The sequence below is a fragment of the Eleutherodactylus coqui genome, chromosome 12, assembly GCF_035609145.1.
Source record: "Eleutherodactylus coqui strain aEleCoq1 chromosome 12, aEleCoq1.hap1, whole genome shotgun sequence".
Taxonomy (NCBI): domain Eukaryota; kingdom Metazoa; phylum Chordata; class Amphibia; order Anura; family Eleutherodactylidae; genus Eleutherodactylus; species Eleutherodactylus coqui.
The window spans coordinates 127,574,380-127,597,836 of NC_089848.1; the positions used below are offsets into that span (position 1 = coordinate 127,574,380).

Here is a 23,457-nt window from a genome sequence, read left to right on the forward strand (position 1 = left end):
CCGGCTGAGCTTTGCGCGACAAAGGTTGCACACCACTGTTCGTCGGTCGTCAGGCGTCTCTGTGAAAAACTGCCAGACCTTAGAGCACCTCGGCCTCCGCAGGGTGGCATGGCGCGAGGGGGCGCTTTGGGAAACACTTGGTGGATTATTCGGTCTGGCCCTGCCTCTACCCCTGGCCACTGCACTGCCTCTTGCAACCTGCCCTGCTGATGCCCTTGACTCCCCCTCTGAAGACCTGTCCTCCTGAGTAAGCGTTGCACACCAGGTGGGGTCAGTCACCTCATCGTCCTGCTGCTCTTCCTCCGAATCCTCTGTGCGCTGCTCCCTGGGACTTACTGCCCTTACTACTACCTCACTGCAAGACAACTGTGTCTGATCGTCATCGTCCTCCTCACCCACAGAAAGTTGTTGAGACAGTTGGCGGAAGTCCCCAGCCTCTTCCCCCGGACCCCGGGAACTTTCGAATGGTTGGGCATCAGTGACGATAAACTCCTCTGGTGGGAGAGGAACCGCTGCTGCCCAATCTAAGCAGGGGCCCGAGAACAGTTCCTGGGAGTGTTCCCGCTCCTGAGCAGGTGTCATTGTAGTGGAGTGAGGAGGCTGGGAGGAAGGAGGAGCAGCAGACAGAGGATTCGGATTGGCAGCAGTGGACGGCGCAGAACTGCGGGTAGACGATAGGTTGCTCGAAGCACTTTCTGCCATCCAGGACAGGACCTGCTCACACTGCTCATTTTCTAATAACCGTCTCCCGCGTGGACCCATTAATTGGGCGATGAATGTGGGGACGCCAGAAACGTGCCTCTCTCCTAATCGCGCAGCAGTCGGCTGCGACACACCTGGATCAGGAGCTTGGCCTGTGCCCACACCCTGACTTGGCCCTCCGCGTCCTCGGCCGCGTCCACGTCCTCTAGGCCTACCCCTACCCCTCAGCATGCTGTATTACCAGTGATTTGATTTCACAGGCAGGAAATAAATTGGCGCAAGACTGCAGGCCAAATATAATTTTTGCCCTTTTTGGAAAACGAAAGGCCCCACTGCCTCTAGTGAATGAATTATCTAAGTTTAATAACTGTGCTGTGTCCCTGCTTATGTGTCACAGAACGTGAGGGTAGCAGAGTTATTAACTGTGGCAGAGCAGGTATTTTTTTTCCCAATTAAGGAAAGCAAATGGCGAACCCAGCAGTAAAGCGTAGCTGGCTGCGTATGATTTAGCAATGTTTTTCACGCAGCTCACACGTGTCCACCGCCCGTAAGGACGGACAGAGGCTGGACAAATAGATTTGTTTTCAGTTTTTTCCCACCAACAGGCAGCACTGCGTATATTCAATGAACCTGAGAAGTTTAATAACTGTGCTGTGTCCCTGCTTATGTGTCACAGAACGTGAGGGTAGCAGAGTTATTATAACTCTTGGAGAGCAGGTATTTTTTTTCCCAATTAAGGAAAGCAAATGGCGAACCCAGCAGTAAAGCGTAGCTGGCTGCGTATGATTTAGCAATGTTTTTCACGCAGCTCACACGTCTCCACAGGCGTAAGGACGGACAGAGGCTGGACAAATAGATTTGTTTTCAGTTTTTTCCCACCAACAGGCAGCACTGCGTATATTCAATGAACCTGAGAAGTTTAATAACTGTGCTGTGTCCCTGCTTATGTGTCACAGAACGTGAGGGTAGCAGAGTTATTATAACTCTTGGAGAGCAGGTATTTTTTTTCCCAATTAAGGAAAGCAAATGGCGAACCCAGCAGTAAAGCGTAGCTGGCTGCGTATGATTTAGCAATGTTTTTCACGCAGCTCACACGTCTCCACAGGCGTAAGGACGGACACAGGCTGGACAAATAGATTTCTTTTCAGTTTTTTCCCACCAACAGGCAGCACTGCGTATATTCAATGAACCTGAGAAGTTTAATAACTGTGCTGTGTCCCTGCTTATGTGTCACAGAACGTGAGGGTAGCAGAGTTATTATAACTCTTGGAGAGCAGGTATTTTTTTTCCCAATTAAGGAAAGCAAATGGCGAAGCCAGCAGTAAAGCGTAGCTGGGTGCGTATGATTTAGCAATGTTTTTCACGCAGCTCACACGTGTCCACCGCCCGTAAGGACGGACAGAGGCTGGACAAATAGATTTCTTTTCAGTTTTTTCCCACCAACAGGCAGCACTGCGTATATTCTATGAATAATAACTGTGTTGTGGCCCTGCCTATACAATTCTTTCCCTGCAGTATCAATGGAGGGTGGAATGCTCTGCAGAGGCGATTTTGAGAAGCCCAAAAAAAATGCAGCACAGCCAACAGCAGCCTGGACAGTACTGCACACGGATAAATATGGCCCTAGAAAGGACCGTTGAGGTTCTTGAAGGCTACACGCACTCCTAACACTCTCCCTGCCTATGCAGCACTTCTGTCCCTAATGCCAGGTGCAACGGTCTGCAGAGGCGATTTTGAGAAAAAAAAAATGCCACTGCTAACAGCAGCCAACACACAGCTATCAGTGGCCCTAATAAGGACCTTTGGGGGGTCTTGAAGCCTACACTAACTACCAATTCTTTCCCTACAGCAGCTCCGGTATAAACAGCACTGTCCCTCATCTAACTCACACCGCATCTGAGGCGAGCCGCGGGAGGGGCCGACTTTTATATTAGGCGAACACCTGATCTCGCCAGCCACTCACAGCAGGGGGGTGGTATAGGGCTTAAACGTTGCAGGGGGAAGTTGTAATGCCTTCCCTGTCTTTCAATTGGCCAGAAAAGCGCGCTAACGTCTCAGGGAAGGAAGTGAAAGTAACCAGAACACCGCATGGTGTTCGTTACGAATAACGAACATCCCGAACACCCTAATATTCGCACGAATATCAAGCTCGGACGAACGCGTTCGCTCATCTCTAACTATTAGCATGCGCTCAAGGAAGGCTTCATTAACATACATAATTGGCATTTAAAGTAGCTGAGAAGGTACTTGAATACCAATTATTTTTTAAGCAAGATAATCGCTCAAAGCTGTCATTTGAGCGATTACCTGCTCGTGTAAATGGGCCTTTACATGCCATGACCAATGTTGATTGCTGTATATACAAGATTAACAGAGAGAGGGAGCTCCCTCAGTGACATGATTGGCACTCTACCATTCAACTGCAGAGGGCCGATGTGTTGTCATGGCAGACAGATGCCTGATAATGGCCTCTGGGTCTGCCATGGCTGGTATGTTGAAAGAATACAGATAATGCACTGCAGTACCTCTGTTCTGCAGTGTATTTAATCGATCATAAGATTGCAGATTCAAGAACACTACAGGGACATAAAAGAGGTACAAAAAAGAAAAATAGTCCTAAAATGTCTATGTAATAAAAGAAACCCTTTTTTGAGCACTTTTTGCTTTTTTTGTTTAATACATAAAAATACATGTTTGCTATACATAACCACCCATACAATAAATTGAACATGCTTTTAATACTGTATGGCAAACGTTTAAAAAAAATGCAAAAAAGGGGGCAAAATGCTTTTTTTTTTTTGTTCTTTTTGCATCCCAAAAACACAATAAGGCCGGGCTCACAAGAGCGAGTCATATTTCGATACATCACGGAAAGTAATAGTGAATGCTCGCGTAAGATCACGGATGCGTGCGTTTTTCTGCGCGGATGTCTGCATCTGCACATGTATTGTCAGCGGGGGAAAAACGATCGCATAAAGGAAAAACACCAGAAAGTAGTATAACATCTCTCAAGTGAGTCAGCCTCCTCCCTTCGACGGAGAACTCAGCGTGCAATCCGTACAATTCATACCAGTGAGTGTGAACGGAAATTCAAAAATACATTCCTTTCAATGCCCGCGTTTTACATCAGACCTTCAGCACGGAACCCGCAATTCAAATATGGTTGTGTTGCAGCATCCCATAGGGTGAACTCAGACACAGGGCACACGTTGAGGAGATAGGAGGGTAGAGTGGTCACTGGTCACGGTGGCACTTACCAGGCTCCCTCCTGAAGGGACACACGCAGCCTCAGCCAGAGCAGCACTGGGCCTCTTCCAGACACCCCTAGGATAGGGATGCCCAATAAACTGGAGACCAGGGATATCGGATGTCATGGGTGATGCCACAATTCCGTTACCCACTGGTAGACCCTCGGCGGTAAATAATGGAGCCGCAGACACAAGTAATCTACCTGATGTCCCTGGGAACTGTCTGAGCCTGGCAAAATTTTACTTAACATTTGTTCCAGAAGATGTTACCATTTACACAAATTGGCAGTGCAGGTAAAGAAGTAGACTTGAGAGTACCTCCACCCGGTGATCCCAGACTTCAGGAAAGCTGGATGTGAAAACAAATGGGTGTACCTTTACGTGGGGATCCGCTAAATCAGGACGTCCACGTTGGAAAAATAATCACAGATTACCTCTGCACTAGGCCTGGCTGTATGCACCTTTTACTCATGCTCTCTCTCTCTCTCTCTCTCAAGGGACTCACTCTTCCATGGTTGCTGTCACGCAGGTAGTCGGGCACCGCTCTTCCTCCTCTATTCTTCACCACATGGGAGTTGAAGGTACCCCCATGTAGTTGGAACTCTCTCAGGAACCCAGAAGAACAGAAGAATGGACCCTTTCCCGCTCTCACACACTCCTATTTATTTTCTCACTCACACCATGCGACAAGACAAACTGATACATTGCAAGCATCTCCCAGCCTCATGCAAACACTTAACTCCTCACTTGCTGCAGCTGTGCAATACACATAACAGAATGACAAGGCACTTTGCACAGTGCACCAACAAGCGCACCAACACAAGACATGACATGTATGACATCTATAGAGGGGGCCAGGAATAGATGTACTGGGCCACTACAGTGTGGGCTCGGCCTAAAAGCTATCTGTATCCACGTTCTTAAGGAGTTAATATATAGAGCAGGCCTATTTCTATCATTCCCATTATGTCTTCTGATAGTATTTGGGTTTAGTTTTTGGATTTTAGGTTTCCTTTTAGATTTGATACAATTGCTTTCCAATGCCGAGGTCAGAGCGTTCAGCATTAACAAAGAGCGCCCTGTCATAGTGATAAAGCGGCTGCATTCACTGCTCTCTTATCGCTACGGACAAGTTTCTCAGTTTCTACATCATTTGTCTGTTAATAAACAATGAATCGGGATTTTTTGCTTCTAACATGCGTCCTACAGTAGATCTCGTTGTTTAAAAAGAATTTTAATCCAATTTAAAAAAAAGAATTTTAATCCAATTTTAAAGAATCATCAAATTATTAAAAGGTCGCTGACCTTACAGACAACTTGTGCTTATAGAACAGAGAGTGTGATAACCAACAACAGCGCATAGCACCTTATTTACCTACAGGGACATATTTGTGCTGAGGGTCTCCCTTCATTCTAATTTGCTGTCCACTGCCTGTTGTCAACTGAAGTCTGTCTCTAGTCGTAGAGACAATGAGAAGGATAACAGGATGCAGAGGAGGGTGCTGACTTTATGCTGTCCATAAAAGTCTATGGAGAAGGGAGAATGATGCAGACATGGCTGCTGGAGCTAATGATGAGTGATTTATAGTCCCAGGGCTAGCATAATCTGTTACGATGTGATGCTGTCGCTCATCTGATCTGGGGTGTGCGGCCGGTCGCCGTCAGCTTCTGTGTGGCGTGCACTTTTTTTCTGCTCACCCCCAGACTGCTGCCCTTAGGGCTCACATGCACATCCACCCCCCTTCTTAAAGAGCCAACACGCAGTCTTTAATCCTTCCCCAGCCAATCACATGTACTCCTCTGCTATACTAGCCTCCTCCACCCCCCCACCCCACCACCCCCCACCCCCGTGGAGGATAGGATGCCCAAGCCATTTCTCTCACACCACTGTGATAAAGCCCCCATTTGTATGTTCCTGGTTCTGCTATTCCTGACCTCTATGCTCCCTGACCTTAGCTCCGTTTTCCGGACTCAGTTTTGCTGCTGACTGCCCTCACCTGTACCCTGGATCTCATTTACACACCTGTGCTGCCAGCTCTGACTCAAGTCTGTTCTACTTTTATGCACCTATTCAGGCTTTCAAGTACCATGCTATAGCCTAATGCTGCATCAGCTGCTACGCAGCCATGACTATCTGTGCATGTTACGGCCTCTGGACCCTGCAGCTGGTATCCCACTTGGAAAGGTTACGCATGAAAACTAGGGTTCCCAGGGTGCTTCCAACTCAGTTAGCCCAAGGTCTAACCAGTGTGTGGCAAGTCGAATCCATATCCACATGTCTGCCAAAATCACAGCTACACTGTTCAGTACTGCTGTGTATTGTCCTACAGGAAGATGTTATTTATGGGTGTGTGCTACAGAGTTAGGGAGCAGTATCTGCAGTTTCCTGCATGTGCAGTGCATAAAAGACATCATAACAGCAGGTTCCACCCACTAACTCAAAGAGAACTGAAAAGTAGTCATACATTCTGTAGAAGGGGAACACTGGTGATAAATGCTGGATACATGTCATATAGTGGCCAGAAATAGTGTGATTCCTGCATAATAGTTTATTGTACGAAAAATAACAGTATTTATTAGTTTAAACTGGACTACCCCTTTAAGACTACCGAGTGAATAGACAGAATACATCGAGCCAGTCCTCCTAACCACAGCCTGGAGCGAGGGATATCCTTCAGAGTGTCTCATATTAAAGCACATCTGCCAGACTATATATCACGTCCGCAGCCATATTGTTAGAGGACAGCATTGTATAACCTGGTAGATTCAGTGTTTTGCAGATTTAGGGCGCCCACCCACTGGCGATTTTTTTTTCTTTGCGTTTTGCGTTTTTTCTCAAGAGCAATTAGAATTGAATGTACTCCTGTCCACTGGCGGTTTTTTTTTGCGGTGCGTTGCGATTTTTAACATAGGAACTGTCAGTTGCATATGTGTCCTTATTTTTCTCCTAATGCACCCATGAAAGTCAATGGAAATTAATGGAAAAGCCGCGAAAAACGCGGCGTTTTTCATGCACGAAAATCGCAAACGCCAGTGGGTGGGCGCCCTTATTTCTATGATTTTTGGATTAGCATAATTTTCCATATCACCTATATGTAGCAACTAATTTTCACTAATTAGGACCATATACATAATTGTCTTTTGTGACTTTATTTTCTGGTTGTAGATTTTTTATTGCATTGTCTGTGAATGATTACGAGGGCGGACATCTTGCCTAAGATGGTCTTAAAGGGGTTGTCCGGTTACCGAGCAAACCCACTTGAATAAAGCTGCCTGCATTAAAGTAATAAATTGAAATATACTAACTCGTCCGAGATTCAGTGCTGGAGCCTCGTTGGGGTCTCAGTGATTGCTGTGACAGATGATGTCACAAGAAATCAGGTGACTATTGCAGCCAATGAGAGGCATTGCTCATTCTCCTGGCATCACATCCTGAAGCCATGATGCCAGGAGTTAGTGAATGTGATGCTGCAGTCTCTGATTGGCTGCAGTTGTCACCTGATTTCTTGTGAAGTCATCTGTTGGAAAAATGGTGGGACCACAACGGGGCTGCAGCACTGGATCCCGACCTGGGGTCCTACTGAAAACTGGAAAACCCCTTTAACAGCATTCAGAGCTGCCATTTGTGTTACAGAAGCCAGATGGGCCATAGTAACCTGTCGTCTGCAACTGACTCATTGACTCCAATGGAGAGTGTTGTGGGCATGCTGTGACCTATGCAGGGAGGGGAGAGGTGACCTTTTACATCATCCTGTGTTATCTACATATAGGTGTCACCTCTCAGTGTAATCCTGCCTGTGATGATAATGAGATGATGGCTGAGACCTTTTCTCTACAGAACAGGAAGTGTCAAACTATTATTAGGTTTAGTGGCCAGTGTGCAGGGAAGTGGAGGAGGTGAGCTTTGAACTTCACCTATTGTGAATGGTGGATCCTGTGTTATCTATATAGGTGTCACCTCTCAATGGTAGAATTGCGCTTTTTTGGTCATTCTGTCTGCAAGAAAAAAATTGAATAAAAAAAAAGTATCAGATAGCCATATGTTCCCGAAAAGTGTAACAATACAAACTACATGCCGCCCCGCAAAAAACAAGCCCTCACACAGCCCCATAGACAGAAAAATAAAATAAGTTATGGGGGCAAAATATGGCATCAGAAAGCGATTTAGTTATTTTTATAAAAAAGTTATTTGATTTTTTTAACATATTGCTCTATAGAAAAACGTGTGTATATATATATATATATATATAAATTTGGCATCGCTGTATTCCTACTGACCCACAGAATAGAGATAACTTTACCTGCAGCATGAATGCCTTAAAAAAAATAAAAAATAGGTCAATTGTGTTTTTTTTCTCCACTTTGCACCATTTCGCATCAATGACCCAAGGTCATAAAAAGGTTTTAGCTTAAAAAAAAAAATTGATTTATAGAATTCGTCATTTTCTGCTGACACATCCCTTTAAACAATAGTTCGCTTTTTTTGAGGACACATTCCCTTTGGGACGTTTCACACATGGGACGTACCTCGAGCCGCGGTAAATTCCACATCAAAATCCGCAAGCGACCTGAAATTAAAGATGGCCTAAAACCTGCCGGCATCAAAATCTGCAGATTGTGGTGTGGAATTCTGCGGCTGCGGATTTGGCTGCGTCTCGCGGCGTTATTCCGTTCCTGTGTTAAAGGTCCTTTAAAAGTGAGGAAAATGGTATAAAATGTAGCGTAACATTGCAAGCGCGGCACAAGAGCGCCAGCTGTTAATCTTTTCATATGTAAAGCAGTATGTCATGCCTGCAGATCTTAAGAACCAAAAATACCCGCCTGTAATAGCTTTCCCACTGCTTCTTCGCGGGCCACCACTTACTCAAAAGTGACCTAAATATGAGCAGTGAATGCCGTAGCGCTCTGCCTCGCCACCTGCATCATTTCATTACACTGTGACCTGCCATAGGATCGCTGAAGGAAGAGTCCGAGATAAAAAATGAGCTATTCTTTGTATTCTACTTACAAACTTCCATCCCCGGTCACAGCGGGACGAGCCTATGGGAAAGGCCGAGGGGTGATGGTTGTTCCCGCACGGCAAGTGTGCCAACCGTTATTTACTAGAGATGAGCGAGCATGTCCTTAGCGAGTATCTCCCCGCTCGGAAAAAAAGGTTCAGCTGCCGGCGCGGGTGAGTTGCGGCAGTGAGCAGGGGGAGAGAGGGAGAGAGAGATCTCCCCTCCGTTCCTCCCCTCTGTTCTCCCCAGCCGCTCCCCGCCCGCCGCCGGCAGCCAAATCTTTTCTTCTGAGCAGGCAGGTACTCGCTAAGGACAATGCTCGCTCGAGTAATTGCCCTTAGCGAGTATGCTCGCTCATCTCTATTATTTACCAGTAGGGGAGGAAAGTCAACCGGAAAAGCGAAAGAAGACACCGACGGCGGTTTAACAGATGTCAGACACACTGGATACGATGGAACTACAGCTCTATTATGTTTCTATATCAGCAGTACGGAATCGGCAAGTCTAGGCAAAGGTATTTTTTGCCTTGTCTTCGAGTACCGAACAGTCAAACTCACTTCATCAGCTCAATGTTCACCGCCGCCTGTGCCGCATGCATGGAGGGAAGCGATGTAAAACAAGGTGTATTGACCCAGTACTGTTACTGCATGGGAGAATTAATTATGTGTATATGCCTGGAAATGTATCATGGACTGTCTTATTGTCTTGAAAGTGGTGGCTTAAAGGGTCTTTCCAAGCAGCGCTGGCTGTCAGTGACAGGATACACCTGGGTCGGAGTAGAAGCTGCTGCTCCGATCTCTGTGTAGTGGCTGGCACTTGTAATTGCAGGCACAGCTCTCATTGAAAATCAATGGCACCCCAACCCTAGTGCCAGCTACTACACAGGGGTCGGTGTATCCCGGCACTGATAGCTGGTGCAGCCTGGAAAAACCCATGAGTGAAGAACAGTTCAGAAAGGGCTAAGACAGCCCAGAATCTCAGCTTCATGACCAAAGCTCCATTCAGCCACTGCAGGAAAGATGGGGGTGCAGGCCAGGGTTTCATCATTTTATAAGATGGGCATAACCACTTAGAAGCACATAGATTATATAAAGAAGTTTTCGAATTGCGCATTTCATTTGGAGACGGGAATAATAGTTAGAAAGCCTCCGCAGAGCGCGGTTAGAGGTTGTGTTGCTACATAGGCTGGCCGTCTGTTTATCTCTTGGTTAATATTTGACTACATTCGACTCTAATCTTCCTAAAAGTATTCCTGTGTTTTTGGGTAAATGTTTTGTAACACTTTGTGGTAACGGCCCCTAATAATACATTCTAGAATTCGCTCCTTTCCGAATGGGAAACCCATTTACTCAAGGACAGCTGGATGATGACTTTATATATATTCATTACAACACGGTCTTGTCTCTGAACAGGTTTCAGTGTTTCTAACCATGTTAATGCTTTTTTATATCACAAGGCTCTGTGATATACCTGGCACGGCACAGCTGGCTCCGAGATGCGGACACGGGTCCAGGATGACATCACGGCGTCAGCACTAGCCAATGCTCAGTGTCAAAGAATTAACATCTCCCTTCTGTCTGTTCATTGATTGGCTGGTTGGGTTGTCTGTTATCCCAGCCAACCTATCAGAAACTTGCTTTAGATATTTATACCAGAGGATGCCAGTTATGCCACCACAGTTTTACTGTATTCCCGTCAAGTTAAGTGGTGGTGTGGAGTCGTAATTTTAGATCAGTGTATAGTTCCGTCTCTTGCTTACTGTCAGGGTATACACTTATCTCCTTGTATGGTTTGCTCCTATTTTGTAACTTGTCAGGTGTCCCCGGTGTGTTTACTGGATCTATCCCATTTAGTCCATCCCTGGTGCTTGTCTCTCTCTCTCTTACTCCATCTAGTGCCCTTACAGGCAAGTTCCAGGTTCTTGTTGCTGGGTCACCCATTTCAGGGTTGCCGGCGGTAGGCGGGAGGCGGCGGGGGAGAGCGGGGAGGAACGGAGGGGAGCTCCCCCCCTGCTCACTGTCGCAACTCACCTCTCTTCCACGCAGACAGACAAACCTTTTCTTCCAAGCGGGGAGATACTCGCTAAGGACAATGCTCGGTCGAGTAATTGTCCTTATCCAGTATGCTCGCTCATCTCTAGTGATAATAGAATAGTATAATACAACCCCAACTCCAAAAAAGTTGGGACGTTGTGTAAAATGTAAATAAATGTATAGAAAAAAAACAATGCAATGTTGTTGAAATCTCATAAAACAATATTTTAGTCACAAGAGAACATACAAGAAGGGAAAAAGGAGACATTTTTCTATTTAATTTAAAAAAAAAACTACTTTAGAAATTAACAGTAGCAACATATCTCACAAAAGTTGAGACAAGGGTAGCAAAAGGTTGGAAAGGTAAGTGGTACTAAAGGTAAATAGCTTGAGGGTCAATTTTCTAATAAGTCACATGACTGAGTATGAAAAGCACATGTTAGAGAGGCCGAGTCTCTCAGCAGCAAAGATGGTCAGAGGTTCACAAACCTGTAAAAAAAAAACAAAAAAAAACTGCATCTACAAATTTGTGGAACAGTTTAAAAAAAAAATGTTCCTAAACGTAAAATTCCCAAGACTTTGAATAACCCTCCATTCAGAGTATCTGGAGATATTCACGTGCACAAGAGACAAGGCCGACGGTCAATACTGGATGCTCGAGATCTACGGGCTCTCAGACGTCCCTGCATTAAAAACAGGCATGATTCTGTAATGTAAATCACTGCATGGGCTCAGGAATACTTCCAGAAATCATTGTCTGTGAATGCAGTTCTCTGTACAATCCACAAATACAAGTTAAAGCTGTATCAGGCAAAGAAGAAACTGTATATCAATACAATCCAGAAACACCGGCGTCTTCTGGGCCAAAGCTCATTAAAAATGAATTGACCTAAAATGGAAAACTGTTTTGTGGTCAGATGAATCGAAAGTTCAAATTCTTTTTGGAAACCACAGATGTCGTGTCCTGCGGACTCAAGAGGAGAAGGATCATCCAGCCTGTGATCAGCACACAGTTCTGCATCTCTGATGGCATGGGGTTGGACTAGTGGCTATGGCATTGGGCAGCTTACGCATCCTGAGAGGCACTATCAATGCTGACAGTATACAGAGGTTTTAGTACAACATATGCCCCATCCAGACAACGTCTCTCTCAGGGAAGGCCTTGCATAGTACAGCAAGACAATGCTAAACCGCATACTGTGTCCATCACAACAATCGGTCTCCTCACTTCCCAGACTGCTGTAAAAAGAAGAGGGGATGCTGCACAATGGTCAACATGGCCGGCCCCAACTTTTTAGGTTTCTAAAGGAGTGCTTTTTTTTTTTTTTTTTTTTTAAATCAAATGAGAAAATGGCCCAGTGTCACCTTCTGATACGTGTTTTATGTTCAACAGTGAATAAAATATGATTATAGGAGATTTCCAAATCATTGCATCCTTTTTGTCTTATACTTGTCTGTATTTTACACAGTGTCCCATCATTTTTGGAATTGGTGTTGTAGATATGTATATGGCTATACAGGTAAACCAAGGACAGACCAATAATGAGATGGAGGAATCCGTATTCTTGTTGGTCTTTGAGGCCAGTAAATTGCTTACATCAATACAGGCCTAGCCCAAAGAGCCCGATGGCCGTTGTGTAGGTGATACTTTTTCTTTAGGCTTGTTTGCAATTTTCTGAAGCATAGATATAATAGATGTGATACATTCACACCAAGCTGGGCGCCGGCCGCACTCTGAAGCCAAAGCCTGCAGGCGCCGCACACTGGAGACCGTTTCTGAACGCATGTAATGTCGCCCCTGGTAAAAACTGCCGATCAAAGGAAAGTCATACTTCACACTAAACGTTTACGCTTTATCAGAGGTGAGAAGCCGACTGTATGGAACATGCCATCAAAATACTGAATACACAAATCGGACAAAGACCTTCATATTTAAAGGCTGGGCACATACTTTGAATCAATGTTATGGCCCCAGTGCATCTCAAATACAAATGAGGCTACTCTGACACAAAGCCTTGATTATAAATACTGTTGTAATCAAAATTAATTATTAATCATCCCCGCTGCAAATGAGATTTGTCAAATTTCAAAACCTACAGCGGTTTGCAAAAAAATCTGTCTAAACAAGAACAACTTAAATTGAAGAAATATAACAAGCAGTTTCTCCAAATTTACCACAAAATGCCACTTTTACAGACCGCTGCAGTCTCAGAATTGTTCACCCCCTGAATAGAATCCCTCATGTAAAGTAAGAGTTGTCTCAAGTACACCTGATGGAACCAGTTAAAGGGGTTGTCTCGCGAAAGCAAGTGGGTCTATACACTTCTGTATGGCCATATTAATGTACTTTGTAATGTACATCGTGCATTAAATATGAGCCATACAGCAGTTATTCACTTACCTTCCCTGCGCTGGCGTCCCCGTCTCCATGGCTCCGTCTAACTTCAGCATCTAATCACCCGATTAGACGCGCTTGCGCAGAAGGGTCTTCTGCCTTCGTGTCTGTCCGACAGCAGCGGCGTTCTGGCTCCGCCCCTTCTACGCGTCATCGCGTAGCTCCGCCCTGTCACGTGTGCCGATTCCAGCCAATCAGGAGGCTGGAATTGGCACACGTGATGGGGCGGAGCTACGCGATGACGCGTAGAAGGGGGCAGAGCCAGAACGCCGCTCGTGCCAGACTGAGCCGAAGGCAGAAGACCCTTCTGCGCAAGCGCGTCTAATCGGGTGATTAGACGCTGAAGTTAGACAGAGCCATGGAGACGGGGACGCCAGCGCAGGGAAGGTAAGTGAATAACTTCTGTATGGCTCATATTTAATGCACGATGTATATTACAAAGTGCATTAATATGGCCATACAGAAGTGCTTAACCCCACTTGCTTTCGCGAGACAACCCCTTTAAGGGCTTCATTAGTTGCATCAGGTGTGTTTGAGATAAAACACATCAAATACCAGGACTGACTTATCTCAAGCTGCTAAACTTCAACTGCTTATATACAATCAATGGCCTCTTTATTAGAGACCTCTCAAGATTGGCACTTCCCTGTATCAGTGTAAATCCATATTACATGGGAAAATCTATCAATGTGTGTGACCCCTAACGAGGCCCAGTCATCGGTGTTATACTAGCCAGGTCCAGAGTTTCACTGCCAACTGCTTGGAGTTTTCTCGTATGACGATGTGGAAAGTATATCGAGAGTGGAGTGAATGAGAAAAAAAACATCCAGCGGGAAGGGGATCCTGTGGATGTAAAGAAGTTGTGAATGAAAGGGGTCAGAGGAGGATGTGAAGAATTGTTCTGTTGAACAGGAGCTGCACAGTGAAGGAAATTGCAGCCAAATACAACAATGGAGCTCCAACTAAAGTGTTTGAATGCACAACTTGCCGTTACCACGGACAATCTATTACAGCAGACGACCAGTTCCAGTGCCAGTGCGTCTAAGAAAAACAGAAAGGCGAGACTCCAGTGGGCAAAAGAGCACAACACTTGAATCACTGAGCAGCAGAGAAACATCTCCTAGTCAGATGGGTCCAGATTTCTGTTGCTGATGGGAGGTCAGAATTTAGTGCAAGCAGCATGAATCGCTGACCCCTTCCTGTCAGGCTGGTGGAAGTGCAGTAATGGTGGGGAGGGGGGAGGTTTTATTGGCATAACCTGGGTCCTCTGATACCCGTGGATGGATGCCATGATGAATTGCTGCAGTTCTGAAGTCCAGAGGAGGTCCAATGTGCTATTAGATAGGGGTCTAATAAGTGGCCATTCAATGTATACTCCTGCATTACACTGCATATTGCACGGCTGGACTTGTTGCTGCCAACCTACAGTGCAGAAACCAGTGATTGCAGCCGCTGCTTCCCTGACGGTCGCCGTCCGGCTGCATTCACTGCAAGTGTACAAAAACATCCATGTTTAAATCCAAAGGCTAAAAAACATTTTGTCTTGGCGAGGTAGAGACCCTTATAATATTTATTGTCCTTTCTTCTGAGATCATCTTGTAATTCTGGGCCAGAAGTCCTGTAAGTGAGGGATATAGGAGCATCTGGACTATCAGATGTTGGATTAAAGGAATCTCATTGTAGAATGCGTTCCTACCGTGTCTTGTGGCGATGTATAATTAATGCGCAATGTTTCTAGAGACCCTGGAAAGCCTCTCTTAACTCCGGATTTACATTCAAGTCAGGACTATAAAAATGTAAAAAGCAATCACTATAGGGGTCAAATATCAGAAGGGGTCCCGATCCAGGAAGACAAACATTAAGGCCGATTATTCAGCATGATGATTTATTCATGCAGTAACCGGACTCGGTGGCAGCTGAGAATAAGATTAGCGTAAAATGTATCCAGTTCAGACATCTGTGTGATTGATAAGGATGCAATTACTTTCCTATTGTGAGGTAGGTGCTTATTTGGGGATTCTGCAAATCCTGCTGGTAACTCGGACTTTTTAGAGTTTATTGTTGGAGAGGAACCTTCAGCTTCACAAATGTTGTGATTTTTGAACCATTTTGGGTATTCGGGTGACAATAAGTTATTACTGGAAACCACAGGATAGGGAATAACTAGCTGATCGGCGGGGGGCCAACAACCAGGACTCCCACAGATCGCCAGAATGAGGGTCCATGTCCTCCAAGAGATTGGCAAGGTGAATGAAGCGGTAGTGTGCATGGGGCCACCGCTCCATTCATTTCAATGAGAATGCTGAGCACTTAAACTCGGCCATGTTTGGAGCTCACATTGAAATGAACGGAGCGGTGGGCAAGTATGCTTGCTGCTCCATTCATTTTGAGAGTCTTTTGGAAGACATGAAATTCCCGTTTTGGCGATTGGTGGGGGTCCTAGCGGTTGGACCCCCACTTATCAGCTAGTTTTCTCCTCTCTGCGGGATAGCGGATAACTTAAAAGGGGTTGTACCAAAATTACAAGCTACCCCCTATCCACAGGATAGGGTAAAATTTGCTGAAGAGTGGGGGTCTCACCACTAAGACCCCCACTGATTTCGAGAACCCCCGACCTCCTCATTGCGGGCTCACTGCACCCTTTTATCTTTGTCTCACTCGGTCTCCATCCCCGTCAGTCTTTTTTGGCTGAAGGATGAAGATGATGGAAAGGCGAAGTAGATCACAAATCATCACGTGAAAACAGCCTCACCCATCATAAAGTCAGGGCATATTTTAGCGGTTTGCGCTCATTTTATAAGATGGAATATCCCCATGATAATGATTTGCCCAGACGAACTATAGTTTACAGCTTATAGCTGAAGGCAGTGGTATAGCCGATGGATGGAGGGTGGCAGGTTCTGGGTACTTGGGAGGGCAGAACCAGCTTCAGGTTTATGTGGGTGACAGAGCTGCAGTGGGTCCTCTTAGTAGTTCACAGGCCCTGCTGCACCCCCTTAGGCCTTCCTCACACAGACAAGTTTTTCAGTATTTAGCGCTGCGCTGGACGCCGTCAGAGGCTCCCATTGTTTTCAGTGGAGCCTCTCAGACAGCCCATAGACAGTCGCTCGATCCAGCAGAGTCTGTTCTATTTTTGGGCGTTTAGCGCACCTCATTAATAATGAGAAATGCTAAAAGCCGAGGTCGGACAAAAACTAAAGTAAAGATAAAATGCGGCAAAGCAACGCGATTTCAATTGCGGCGCTTTGCCTTGTTCATGTGTGTGGGAGGCCTTAGTAAATCTAAAGACCCCATTGGGCCCGCTTAATAATTTATTGGCCCTGCTATGCCTGCTTAGTAATTCACACCCCTTACTGTGACCAATGGATATTTAATAAGGCTCCACTGTGCCTACTGAGACATTTATAGGCCCCATTGTGTCCCTGAGTTATTCATAGGGGCCCACTGTGCTTCCTGAGTCATTTATAGGCCCCACTTATAGGTACCACTGTACACCCGCAATAAAATAAAAAAAACATACTCACCTCCATCACACTCCCATCCTCTCTGCCTTGGCCAGGTAAATGCAGCATGACATGGGTGATGTGATGATATCATCAAGCCTCCAGTACGAAAGAGAAGGCGACAGGCCGTAGAGCAGGAAGCGCTTTGCTTCCTGCAGTGATGCTGTCCGTGTCAATTGTATCTGCATCTTTAAGACTCGGATATCATTGATTTAAGAGGAAATGGACTGGATCAATCCCCCCCCCCCAGTGGTTCCCCCCAGTAATAGTGGGATCCGGCACCTGCCCAGCCGAGAGGGAGAGACACCAACAAGGTATGGAATGCAGAACTAAGGCAGTAAACTAAATATTTGCTGTAAGTGAATGAAAACCTCGCTACTTCATGAGTTTATACTGGACTGTGTAATTCCTGTAAATCAATGTGGCAGCTGCCAAAAGTAGCAGTTGGCTGCAGAATCAGACGAAATGTCCAGAAGCGCCTCCTCAGATTTTATACGGAGGCATACAAAGTTTTTTTTTCCTGTCCAAATCTAAATACATAAATAATTCCGCAATAATATGAAAAAATACATCGGGGGAAGGGAATCAGCGTCACATTGTGTGCTTCCCAAAATATGCAAACGCACAAATGACAAAGTAATGGCTATTAGAAAAGGTTTATCAAGTCATCAGGAGAACTAATCAAATCACACGGCACAAAGGTCCAACTAAGAGGTCACTCATTCAGCGCTCTACTCGGTGCTCACTGCAGGGCGGGGGCGGGTGCAGTAACCCCACAGTGAGAAGGACAGGGCACGGGACCCCCATTCTGGGGATCGGCAGCGAGACCCCCACTGATCAGCAAGTTACCCTCTATCCTCTGGATTATGATGCTGTGTGAAGATGCCACTGATCACCCATTCATTGAGTGATTGCATCTTTTATGCAGCACCAGAAATCATAATTCTCAGCAGTACGTCCCCCCATCTGAATAGAGAATGTGCTGCAGACAGTGATAAAGCAGTATAAGGACAACTAACATAATGACTACTGCAGTTTCATAATTATTCAACCCCCTGAATAGAATCTCTCATAAGAACACACATTTGCCAATAGAGTATTGTCTCAAGCACACCTGATGCAACTAATCAAGGGCTTCATTAGTTGTATCAGGTGTGCTTGAGGTAAAAACACATTAAATTCTTGGACTGGCTCGGGCTTTGTTGACTGTTGAATTTGATTGCATGGTAAAATAGGACTAAGTCAAGAGAGGGGTCCGAAAATGTAAACTTAATAAACCTAATGTGCAATGGGGGTTGAATAACTTTAATTGTAACTGTATGTAATATGCAATCACAGGCGCCAAATATAGATTAGTCACAAACGCATTATCCTTTCTATGGTCTCTGTTAACAATAGAGGTAGTAGCGGCTTTGTTTTCTCTGCCTTCACAGCGTTCTGACATCTCCGGCTTTCTTGATGACTCTACCCACTAGTTCATTTTATTAGCGAGCATGCGAATAATACAATTGCAGAATAGCATTCTGACAGGAGAAAGTTCTTGTGGACATCGATGAGTCACCAAACTGTTTGCAAAGCATGAAAAGTCCCTCGCATCTCATCCGCTTGGAGTAGAAAGCGTTTCTTTGTAGCAGAAAAACATATTTTGTTGCTTTTCCATCCATTTGTCCTTTTGTGATGCCGACTTCGTTGTGACTCACGTGCGGGTACACTGGCATTATGCTGGGGATTACTACCTGCCAGTTGCTGGCTATGTGTTCTTCCTTCCTTCATTTCACTCTGTGGCTTAAGGCTAACTTCACACGGGCGAGTGCGATATCGGGTCACCAATCACAGCCAGAGGTTGCGATGAACAACATGCGATTTTCCCGCGGATGCAAGGCTTTTTATATCAAAACGCCTCCCATCCGTACGGGGAAGTAGCGATCCTGCGCCGCGGCTGATCAGAGTTTCTCCTATTGTTTTCAATAGGGAAGCCTGGCATCGCCTTGTACCGCCTAGCACATGGTGCGATGCTGCCGCCGGCCCCATTGACAATGGGAGATGAATGTACCCAAGTCCGGTCCTCGAGGTCTATCTGCTAGATCTCCACTATCTTAGGTTTGTTAGCATAAAGACATTGCCAGGCAAGAAATTCAAAGCGGACTTTTGCTTATGAGTAAATGAAGGCTTGTAGGTTGCACGATACAAAGGGAGGCTTTGAAGTTATGCAAATTCCACTTTGTAAATATGGTGCGGCCATTCAAATGTTGGACAGGAAAAACAATGTACACAATTATGGACTCATTTGGCTGCGATGGAAGATATCGATAGAAGATGCAAAGGCTTCGTCAATAAACAGCGAGCCATTGTCCATCTATCAGCCGAAATCTGAGAGCTCAGCTGACAAATACCTGCCTGCAATCCACCCGTACGGATTAGTCCGCGACTGCTTGTCCTACATGGTTTATAATGCAGCCCAAGAGTCCGATATTCCTGCTCCCTGCACACAAGTAGGGCAGCTGCTTGCATCGGGGGGGTAGGGTTGCCACTTGGCCAGTAATCATGTTCCAAGGCCGGTTTCAGTATATTTTTTATACCAGCCATATTATTGTTCCCTGCATGTCCGGGTAGCGACTATGGCCACAGGTAGTCGTAGCTCTTGGAAAACGGGGATGACAAATACAAAAACAGAAAAACAAAAAATGGCAACAATGTGAAGCAGTTATAATGACAAGATATTAATGTAGCAAGAATAACTTTTCCTTGCACAATGATCCTTATCCGTCCAGAGTGCAGAGAGACGAGGGGCGGCTGAGGAGTCAATGGAAGATTTCAGTCACATGAGCGCATAAACGGCGCGTTTTTACGGCCAACCGATATATGCAACCATCTGAGTCATTGGTTTCTAATGCATCCATTCACACAGGCGTAAATTCGTTGGACCGTGAAAAATGGAACATATGCGCCCAAAATACGTGCCGACGCATTTACAGCGAGCAAAAAGATAGTTCTGGAACTATCTTTTGCCCAATATAAAGCGGCGGCTCCCATAGACTCCTATGGGAGCTGGAAAAAACAAGGAGGAGGCATTTTAGCAGCATCCAACACTGCCGCCATATAGGCATCCTGAGGATTTTGGCAGAGTGAGGGTTTTCCTGGGTGCGATGTATGTTGTGTGAATGGACGAGAAAACGCTGTTTGTGAGCGCAGAAAAATGGCTGTTCATGCAATTTTACAGCGTGGCCAAGAAAACGTAGGAACACTTATGGCCGTATGAAAGAGCCCTACAGATGTGCTCAGACCGCGGTCACCTGAAAGTGACAGGCGGAGATATATTATATTAGTAACACGAGGCGCCAAGAAACACTTCATTATCTTGTTGACTTCACCTTTTGCTGCTTATGATGCTGCAAACAGACAAACCTGCGAGATGATGATGTCATCGGGTAGAAATAGAAGATGATCCCAGAGCGGATAGGACTGCCACGTTCAGATATTGGAGGAGGACGCCGGAATCAGACCGCAGAGCGAGAGCTTTATGCATCCAAACACTCTAACACGGATCACTATTATTATACCGTAGAGCGTTGCCAGAAACCGCACTTTACCGTAAGTAACGATGCGCCAATGAGGGGTTTTATGCTTGCAGAAAATGAACAATAAGCGGGCGATTTATCGTTCATTGTTGGCCGTGTTTACACTGAATGAATATTGTCGGACTCCGTATACGGGAGGCCACAGTGAAATTCGACCCACCCTGCTCACCTGTCCAGGTCTTCTTTCTTTCTCTGCTGCGGATGCGCACAGACGTGTCGGCCGGCGCACTGCCACACAGGCACAGCAGAGCTTTTATTTAAACTCCTGCTTTCCCACGAAACCTGAAGGCCGCCACAGATCAATTGCAGACAGGCCGCGGATCGAACGACTTCCATTGACGTCAATGGAAGCCAACCGTGCAATTTTTTTTTCTGGACCAATAGGTCCGCAAGTCCAATCCGCATGCTTTATTTCAACTGCAGATGCCCATGTATCCCTATGGGCGGCTCGATGCGGGGATTCCGCAAATCAGATCCGCCCGTTGACATTGGACCGTAGGCTGGGTCCACATGGGGCTGATTTCCAGCTGTGAGGAGCCTTCCTCCAAAGTCACGCCATATGGTGCAGGTTTTATCGTGAATCCCTGTGCATTATTCACCCCCTCATTGAGAAGAGGGGAATTCCACAGCGGAGACTGATAAAATGGACATGCTGCGGAATTGAACTCCCTACCGTTAGTCAATTTCCACATGGCTTTTGTGCGGGTTATTTCCGCAGCTTGTGGACGAGATTTTCAAAATTGCATCCACTTTGCTGCTACTGTAAATGCTGCGGAATTTCTGTGCGCAATGATTGCGCCCCATATGGACCCCACCTTAGTTTTCAGCCCTCATCTCTCCGCTTTACATGTAAACGCGCAGCCATCATGCACTATTCATTCATTTGTCATTTATTACTGATTTTCAGCCTGCATAAAAATAGTAGTTAGTTCATTTGCCTTATTCAATGGCATTAATTCGGTCTTTGAAAGACTGAACAACTTGAGGGGAGGGGCAAAACACAAAGACTACTTGTTTACTCATGCCAGCAGAAGACAATGACTTATCTTCACACTAATTAAAACTAGAGATTCTTCACCTAAACACAAGCCCAGCTGAACAAACAACATATACAGAGTTTACAGAGCCAACAAGGGAAATAGAGAGGATTTCAAATGATTATCTGTACATGTCTATGTAGACGCCCATGTAGACGCGGCCGCAAGACTCTGACGCTCACCTGTCAGAGTCACTTGGTTTTAGCAAAGCTAAACAGCCCAAGCAGCTTCCAGGCCGTGTGAACAGGAGAAGTTCAACTTATGAATGACCGCCTGGTTACGGTGAATGCCGGGCTGGAACGATCAGGCCTCCATTCACTTGAGCGATTCTAAGCATAGTAGTTCAGAGGCAGTCCATTAGAAGGCTGTCAGGCGCAGTCGTCCCAGGTAAAGGGACCTTCAGGGCTCCTTCCCACGAGCATATACCGGCCGGCCATTTTCACATCCGGCCGATATACGCTGTGATCTGATGCATTGGATTGCAATGCATCAGATCACATGGCCGTATTCGTGAGACGTGAAAGCGCCCGGCCGGCCAATATAGCACCGGGCGTTTTTACGTCAGGCCCAAAAAGATTCCTGGAACTATCTTTTGGGCCGGAATACGTCGGCTGCTGCATGGGCTCCTATGGGAGCCCATGACAGCAGCTTCAGGTGGGAGGGAGTTTAGGAGTGTGGCTGCTAAACTCCCTCCCTCTGCTCTCCTGCCCCTGTGCAGGCTCACCTCTGCCCTCCTCCCCGCTCGTTTTTTGCAATGGGAGCTAAGCTCCTGTCTTCTCCTCGCCCCTTGTCCATAGCCATCAATGGGAGGAAGCAGGATGGGCCGGAACTTAGCTCCGCCCTCACCCATTGCAAAGAACGAGCGGGGAGGAGAGCAGAGGTAAGCCTGCGATGGGGAGGGAGAGGAAAGGGGCGACAGCATGGTGACCTCGGCGCATATGCGCCGGGGCCCATGCCATGTGAACGGGCACACAAACATTAGATTTGCCCATTCACGAGCTTCTACGCCTCAGATGACAGCGTATATCGGTCGGCCGTGAAAATGCTGGCCGATATACGCTTGTGGGAATAAAGTCTCAGACTGCAGTTTCTGTATACAATGATATGTAGAAGCTGCATAAGACAAACATTGCAACATGGGACGACTGACGGGTTTATAAGTACCTGACAGCCATCCAACGGAGATCCACCCCATTATCTCTCCTGTGCTGAAACAGGAGTGCTAGCCATTCAAGTAAATGGAGATGGAGCAGTCCTGGGTTCGTTCCAGCCCTCCCGTTTTGAATCACAGTAAAGTGGAGTTGCTTGTATTTTAGGTGAGCAAGCGACTCTGACAAGGGAGCAATATTTTCAGTGGGAACTTGAGGATAATCGCCCCATATAAAGTAACCTTAAGATAATAAAGCTCACTTTTTGCTTCAGGTCTTACAGTCATCTTTATCCTTAGCATAACGAAAAAATAATTTCTGACTGCAAATTCATCTTAAATGGATTCCCTTTGGTTATTTTAGTGCTAGAACAAGCAGCTCCACACACATACTCTGGATAGGGCCTTCTGTGGACATCCTGTGTATAAGAACATTGGGTTTGGTGGGACCACAAGAGGCAATTAAATAAATGATTCATGGACCATCCAACATCTATCATGGAGAACATCAGTGACTTGAGACCCTTACTGAGTGACTTAGACAAACTCACACCAACACACTGGCAAAGAAGGAGGATCCCCTGCTCAGCTACAGAGGAGGGCAATAGCCTATTACCCTGCAGCTGAGCTGAAAGCATTGGGGAGGATTAACTCCTGCAGTGCTGATGGAAACTACAGATGGAAAGAGTCTATTCATACAGAAGGAGCAGGGTGACTCTTGCGTCTGCCCGGAAAAGCAAGAGGGCAGCAGACATGGGTAGCTGGCCTAACAAAGCCCTTTTCCCCCAAACAACTATCATCCAGATTCTCCCAG

General features: G+C 46.0%; 1 protein-coding gene across 1 annotated transcript in view; it reads right to left on the reverse strand.

Annotated features, from left to right (window-relative positions):
• Positions 1 to 23,457, reverse strand: part of NEBL (nebulette) — a 209,132-nt gene that overhangs the window by 167,614 nt on the left and 18,061 nt on the right. The gene's annotated exons all lie outside the window — the stretch shown is intronic.